Genomic DNA, 8,044 nt, shown 5'->3' with positions numbered 1-8,044 from the left:
TCATTTCTACCTTTCTTTCGTGTGTGGGGATTAAACATTTCTGGATTGGACCGAGACTTGCCAAGCGGCCTTGGTTTACTACCGGTAGACCGCCTGTCAAGTTTCGTACCATTTGGACTTCGTTTGATGCTCCAACGGTTAACCGAGGGACCGAAAAGGCGTCGTGCGTGTTGCAGCCCAACACCCTTCCAATTTGGCCCAAAACTCACCAAAACCTTCTCCATCATCTAGAGCGTTAGATCACGATCGCGTGGCCAAAAACCGCACCTCATTTGGACACTCCTAGCTCCCTCTAAGCCTATAAATACCTTCCCCATTCGAAATCACGGGTGAAACCCTAGTCGCCTCCCACCTCTCGCCGCCGGACGCGTCCGACCCAGCCGCCGCCGCCACGTGTCCGCCTCCTATTCGCCGTGCTGCCGCCCCACTTCGTCGATGCTGCCGGCCCGGGAGGCCCGGATCGGGCCCCTGAGGCCCACTTCGCCACCGCCGCCGCCTAGTGCCTCTTCCTCCCGAGGCCCGCCGCCTCTCCGCTGTGCCGCCGCGCGCAGGCGCCGGTCTTCATCGCCGGCGAGCTCCACCACACCGGCCCCACCCGCTCCGGCCGTCGCCAGGCGCAGGCGAACCGCGCCGCGGACGCCACCGCCACCATCGTCCTCGCCCGGGGCCGGCGAGCCCTTCCCCTCCACCGGCGAGCTCCGGCAGCCGCTTCCCCGACGGACTCCGGCGAGGCCCCCGATGAACCTCGATCCACACGCCGGATCCAGATCTGGAAATTAGGGTTGACCTAATTTTTTCCCCTAAGTCTGCAGATTATATTGCCATGTTCATCACATCGTAACTTTGCATCCGTAGATCTGTTTGGGCATATAGCATATCAAAATGTTCGCCTCAGAGAGCACATCATTTCATCTCATTGCATCATTTTCATTTGAGTTCATCTTGATGTCCGAAATGCTGTTGGAAGAGTGCTATTTGAGATAATTGTCAGATCTGCTGCTCCAAATAGCTATTTGTCATTTTTGCCATTATTATTGTGTTCATGATATGCCCCTGAGTTCTACATGTGTTTTGTTATATGCTTTGCCATCTTTCCAGAGGTGCTATCCATGTATTTTTGTGATGTGTGTGGTGACTAGCACAAGCTTGCAAAGTGGTGCATTCGTTAATGCTGATTTCAGGGACTTAGCAATTCCACTAAGTCCTTAATCTAGTTTTATCAATATGCCATATGTTCATGTTGTTTCCTAGTGATCCGTGCCTCTTTTGAGGATGATCAGTAAGGGTGATTTGTTAATCTTGTAGTGCTCTATCCATCCATGTCTTTGTTTGCATTTATGGAGCACCCTATCTTGAGTCAATCGAGCTCTACTTTTGCTATTTCGTGAATCTGGGCAGATTGTCTACTTGTTAGCGATTTTGTCGAGGATGTTGTAGTTGATCCGTGCACGCTATGTTATTGTTTTTGCCATGTCTAGCTTGTATAATGTGTTTTCTTGATGGGTGCATGCTTAGATTGTCATGCCTTGCTCTGTAGTGAGTGCATCGAGCTCGTAAACATGCCTATTTGATATCTGATTTGCATGCTCCAGTTTTTCTCCAAGTCTGTGATCTGTTTAAATTTTTTGCCATGTTCACATGCTTGCAATTGTATTTTCTGATCCCTTTTGGCTCAAGGTAACTAAGGGACTTTTGTTAAGCTCTTTGAGTAGCTCCATTCCATGCCTGGATTTGCCATGTTCAGTTCCTGTAGCATATAGTTTTCTTGCTTCAAAGTGTGCTACCTGATCTGCAATTCCAGACAAGTGTTAATTTCACTAAGTCTGAAATCTGTTTATCAATTGCATTTTTGCCATGCTTGTTTGAACCTGTTAATGAATGAATTGACCATAGCTCAATGTTCATCTTTTGTTAAGCTTCATGAATGGATCCCTGCCATGAATTTTGTTGCCATGTTTGGGTGCTGTAGCATGTTTAGCTTGTTGCATTTAGATGGCTACTTGGTGTATATCGCAGACCGGTGCCATATTTGAATTGCTTGCCATTTCCGAACCGTGTCTCCGATTCCGGCGTTCTTTATATCATTTTCAAGCGAAATCATCTCACCTTTCCAGTGGCACACTTGGATTACCAAGTTGAGGCGAGGTTCATTCATTCCTTGTCAAATCTTGCATATGCATCACATATCGCATCCCGCATAGCATACCATGTTTGCATCATGTTGTTTGAGCTTTGCACGTGGTTGATTGTGTCCTTTTGCTTGTTTGTCTTGTTTGGGTAGAGCCGGGAGATGAGTTCGCTAACGAGGAGCCCGTTGAGTTTGATTTTGAGGATCCAGTCAACTCTGACAACTTTGCAGGCAAGATGATCATACCCTCGAAATCACTTCTATCTTTGCTTTGCTAGATGCTCGCTCTTTTGCTATGCCTATGCTAGGATGCCTACCACTTGCTTCATGCCTCCCAAATTGCCATGTCAAACCTCTAACCCACCATGTCCTAGCAAACCGTTGATGGGCTATGTTACCGCTTTGCTCAGCCCCTCTTATAGCGTTGCTAGTTGCAGGTGAAGATCGGAGACCGTTCCTTGTTGGAACATTATTTTCTTGTTGGGATATCATTATATTATCTTGTTATCTTAATGCATCTATATACTAGGTAAAGGGTGGAAGGCTCGGCCTTTTGCCTAGTGTTTTGTTCCACTCTTGCCGCCCTAGTTTCCGTCATATCGGTGTTACGTTCCCGGATTTTGCGTTCCTTACGCGGTTGGGTGATAATGGGAACCCCTTGACAGTTCGCCTTGAATAAAGCTTTTCCAGCAATGCCCAACCTTGGTTTTACCATTTGCCACCTAGACTCTTTGTCCCTTGGGTTTCCGGAGCCCAAGGGTCATCTTATTAAACCCCCCCGGACCAGTGCTCCTCTGAGTGTTGGTCCACCTCGTCAACCGCCGGTGGCCACCAGGGGCAACTCTAGGCTGGCCTACCGGAAGTTTGGACAATCTGAGTATGCCCTGAGAACGAGATATGTGCAACTCCTATCGGGATTTGTCGGCACATTCGGGCGGTGTTGCTGGATTTGTTTTAACTTGTCGAAGTTGTCTTGTAGAACCGGGATACCGAGTCTGATCGGAATGTCTCGGGAGAAGGTATATCCTTCGTTGACCGTGAGAGCTTGTCATGGGCTAAGTTGGGACTCCCCTGCATGGATTTGAACTTTCGAAAGCCGTGCCCGCGGTTATGGGCAGATGGGAATTTGTTAATGTCCGGTTGTAGATAACTTCAACCTTAACTTAATTAAAATGAATCAACTGTGTGTGTTACCGTGATGGTCTCTTCTCGGCGGAGTCCGGGAAGTGAACACGGTGTTGGAGTAATGTTTGTCGCAGGTTGTTCTCTAGTTATTTGATCGCGCTTTGCCTTCTCTTCTCGCTCTCATTTGCGAATAGGTTAGCCACCATATATGCTAGTCGCTTGCTGCAGCTCCACTTATTACCTTGCCTTACCTATAAGCTTAAATAGACTTGATCGCGAGGGTGCGAGATTGCTGAGTCCCTGTGGCTCACAGTTTACTTCCAAACCAGATGCAGGGCCTGATGACTCCGTTCTAGATGACGCGCTTGAGCTCAAGTGGGAGTTCGACGAGGACTCACGCCGTTACTATGTGTCTTTCCTTGATTATCAGTAGTGGTGCCCAGTTGGGGCGATCGGGACCGTGTCGCATGTTGGGTTGATCTTTTATTTTGGCACCGTAGTCGGGCCATGAGTGATTGGATGATGTAATGATATTTATGTACTTTGTTTGGCATGGCAAGTGTAAGCCAACTATGTTCCTTCCCCTTTTATTATTTATATTACATGGGATGTTGTGAAGATTGCCTAACTTGCGACATTTCTTTCAATGCGGTTATGCCTCTAAGTCATGCTTCGACACGTAGGAGATATAGCCGCATCGAGGGCGTTACAAGTTGGTAATCAGAGCCTTCCCCGACCTTAGGAGCCCCCACTGCTTGATCGTTTTTAGCAGCCGTTGTTGAGTCTAGAAAAATGTTTTGAGTCATTTAGGAATTATATAACGGAGAGTTTAGGAATTATTTTACTCCCCAGTCTCCTCATCGCTCTAGTAAGGCTTCCTGGCGTCGAGTTTTGACTCTTCTCTTCTCAAATTTCACTAATTTTTTTAGGATCACGCGGGTAACTTGGAATCGTTCCGATGGATTTGTGACGAGAACATTGTTCTTGGTGCCTCCTGTTATTTAGGGGTTGTGGCAGTGTCCCGGGGAGTTGAGCTCCGAGGTGTTGTCGTCACAATTTTATCGTTGCAGTTCTGGAATACCTGAATTTAGTACACCGACATCAAAAATCTCTTTTATGCAGTTGTTGGTGAGATAACCTCGATGCCACCCAGTACTGGGGCAGGAGTTCGGGAGTATTGCCATAACTTGTATAACGGATGCTTTTCGAAGGTTGAGGTAGATGGTTTCCGAAGTTTTTCTTGGTTATGTGTTGAAGGATGGATACAGCTGGATGTAGGATTTGCTAGATTTGGGTGAGATATTATGCTTCCCCTGTATCCCCAACACCTGATTGCATAACCGGAAAGGTTCGGGAGTTTCATAGGTGGGAATTCTTGTAGCTCTAGCTCTTCTTCCACGGATATTTGGTTCGAGATTGGGATTTCTTACCGAGTATTCGTTCTTGATCCGTACCTTGTTGATTTATTCCTCTACCTAAATTCTAAGTGGCTTCTCAATTTATGGATATGTGACCATTTCAAGTGGAATACATTTGTTCATTTTGTTCGGATGTGAAGACGATTTATTGCAATTTCATTCCATTGGATTCAGCTTCAATATTTGTCTATCAATGTGCTAATGGATGTCAACCTCTTCAGGATGGCTCCTCCAACACGCACGACTCCGAATCCTGATCCGCCACCACCTCCTCCTCCTCCGGAGGCATGGCAAGCTGTGATGGCCGCAACCAATGCAAACACGCAGTTGATCATGCAAATTCTTCAAGAGCGCAATCAAGTGAACCAAGGCAACCAAGGCAACAATCAGAATCACTTTGCTACACTCAACCAGTTCCTTGCTAACCAGCCAAAGACCTTCAGCAATTGTGTTGAGGCAACTGATGCTGACGATTGGCTCGTGGACTTATGCAAGCATTTCGAGTGCAGTAACGTCAGGCCTGAGGACTTTGTCAAGTTCGCTTCCTTCCAACTCAAAGACCAAGCTGTAGAATGGTTCCAGCAGTACAAAGATTCCAGAGGAGGCCGTGTGATTACCTGGGATGAATTCCGTCAAGACTTCAAAGCTCATCATATTCCTCAGAGCATGGTTGAAAGCAAGCGTGAGGAATTCCGCAACCTGAAGCAAGGCTCTTTGTCTGTCTATGACTACAACAAGTTGTTTCAGAAGCTCGCACGCTTTGCTAAGCAGGACGTCCCTGATGAGAAGAGCATGATATACCAGTTCAGGTTGGTCTCAGAGAAGAAACCCAGCTAGCTCTTGTTCTCTTGGAGCCCTTGAGGTACGATGAGTTCTACAACATGGCATTGAAGCAAGAGGCTGCGCAACTGAGGTGTGATGCTTCCAAGAAGCGAGTCAGAGATGCTACTCCTTCTTCCTCTACTCAAGTGGCCAAGCAGCAGAAGTATTGGCTTCCTCCTCCTCCGTTCCGTCAGCCGTATCAGAAGAGCAAAGGTGGCAGTGGATCTTCCCACCCACCCAACCCTGGCTTTCAGAACAAGACTTTGTCTCAAGCTCCAAGATCGAGTGCTCCGTATCACCGTCCGCTTTCAGAGGTCACGTGCAACAAGTGCCAACAGAAGGGTCACTATGCCAACAAGTGCTTCAACCAGAGGCATCTCCCTCCTCCTCCTCCTGTGAGATCGGCAAGTACAGCTATGGTCAAGCATAACCCCAAGCACGCCAAGGTCAATTTGATGAATGCAGCTCAGGCAGAGGACTCATCAGATGTCATCATGGGTAACCTTCCTGTTAATGATGTTCCTGCAAAAGTTCTTTTTGACACTGGTGCATCGCATTGTTTCATCTTGAAACCTTTTGCATCTAAGCATGAGTTGACTTCCCAAGTTATGCATAAACCGTTAGCAGTTGTCTCTCCGGGTAAATGTTTGCTCGCTAACCACGAGATTCCGGATATTTCTATCATGATGGGGGATTTCAAGTTTCTGGCTTCTCCAATGGTCCTTGGTAACTCGGATATTGATCTTATTCTCGGGATGGATTGGCTTTCTAAGCACAAGGCTCAGCTTGATTGTGCAGCCAGGCAGATTCAATTGACTCATTCGTCTGAGGATGTTATTGTCTTTGCCGCTCGGGATAATACCATCCGTCTATTTTCTCTCAATGAGAAGGGTGAACTGGACGCCATCTCTCAAATTCCAGTCGTTTGCGAATATCAAGACGTCTTTCTAGAAGAGCTTCCAGGAATGCCTCCACACCGGCCAGTTGAATTCGTCATCGATCTTGAGCCTGGCATGAACCAGTGTGCAAACGTCCTTATAAGCTCGGACCTGAAGAGTTGAAGGAGCTGAAGAAGCAACTCGATATTCAAGAGAGAATGGGTCTCATCCGACCTAGTTCTTCTCCGTGGGGTTGTGGAGTTCTTTTTGTGAAGAAGAAGGATGGAAGGAACCGACTTTGTGTTGACTACCGTCCATTGAACAAGAAGACTATCAAGAACAAATACCCACTTCCCAACATCAACAAGCTGTTCGAACAACTCAAAGGTGCCCAAGTATTCTCCAAGCTTGATCTCCGCATGGGTTATCACCAGATTCGAATCCGTGAGCAAGATATTCCCAAGACGGCTTTCAGAACAAGCTATGGTTCATATGAATACATTGTCATGTCTTTTGGCCTCATCAACGCTCCTCCCACTTTCTCTCGCATGATGAACTTCATCTTCAACGCCTACACCAATGATTTCATTTTGGTCTATCTCGACGACATTCTGGTCTTTTTGAAGAACAAGGAAGATCATGCCAAACACTTGCGTTTGGTACTCGATAAGCTCAGGGAACATCAGTTCTACGCCAAGTTCTCAAAGTGCGAATTTTGGCTCGATGAGGTTCTTTACCTTGGGCATATCATCTCTGCTAAGGGCATTGCGGTGAATCCTGAGAAGGTGTCTGCAATTGTGAATTGGGAACCACCTCAGAACGTGAAGCAACCCCGTAGCTTCCTCGGTCTCGCAAGCTATTGTCGAAGGTTCGTTGAGAACTTTTCAAAGATCGCGAAGCCTCTCTAAAATCTTCTCCAGAAGCACGTCAAGTACGTTTGGTCTCCGAAATGTGACATCGCTTTCAACACTTTGAAAGAGAAATTGGTCACTGCTCCAGTTCTGACTCCTCCTGATGAATCCAAACCGTTCGAGGTCTTCTGCGATGCCTCTCTTCAAGGTCTCGGTGCAGTGTTGATGCAAGAGAAGAAAGTTGTGGCTTATACCTCTCTCCAGTTGAAGCCCAACGAGAAGAACTAACCCACTCATGACCTCGAGTTGGCGGCAGTTGTGCATGCTCTTTTGACTTGGAGACATCTCTTATTGGGAAGAAAAGTGGACATCTTCACTGACCACAAGAGTCTCAAGTACATCTTCACTCAGCCTAATCTCAACCTTAGGTAGACTTGATGGGTCGAAATGATTCAAGAGTATAATCCGAGTATCGAGTATACTCCAGGCAAGGCCAATGTGATTGCTGACGCATTGAGCAGGAAGGCTTATTGCAACAGTCTGATTCTCAAGCCTTATCAACCCGAGCTTTGTGAACCTTTCGGCAAACTCAATCTGCAAGTTGTTCCTCAAGGTTTCCTCGCCAACCTTCAAGTCTCTCCTACCTTGGAAGACCAGATTCGCCAAGCTCAGCTTCTTGATGCTATGGTGAAGAAGGTGAAGATTGGGACTGCCAAGAGCCAACCCAAGTACAAGTGCTACCTCCTTGATGACAAGGATACTCTCTTCTTCGAGGACCGTATTGTCGTGCCCAAAGGTGATCTTCGTAAGGTTATCATGAAC

The sequence above is a fragment of the Triticum aestivum genome, chromosome 7A (genome assembly GCF_018294505.1).
Source record: "Triticum aestivum cultivar Chinese Spring chromosome 7A, IWGSC CS RefSeq v2.1, whole genome shotgun sequence".
Lineage (NCBI taxonomy): Eukaryota > Viridiplantae > Streptophyta > Magnoliopsida > Poales > Poaceae > Triticum > Triticum aestivum.
The sequence above is the reverse complement of the archived record's forward strand: the minus strand, read 5'-3'. Positions refer to the sequence as shown.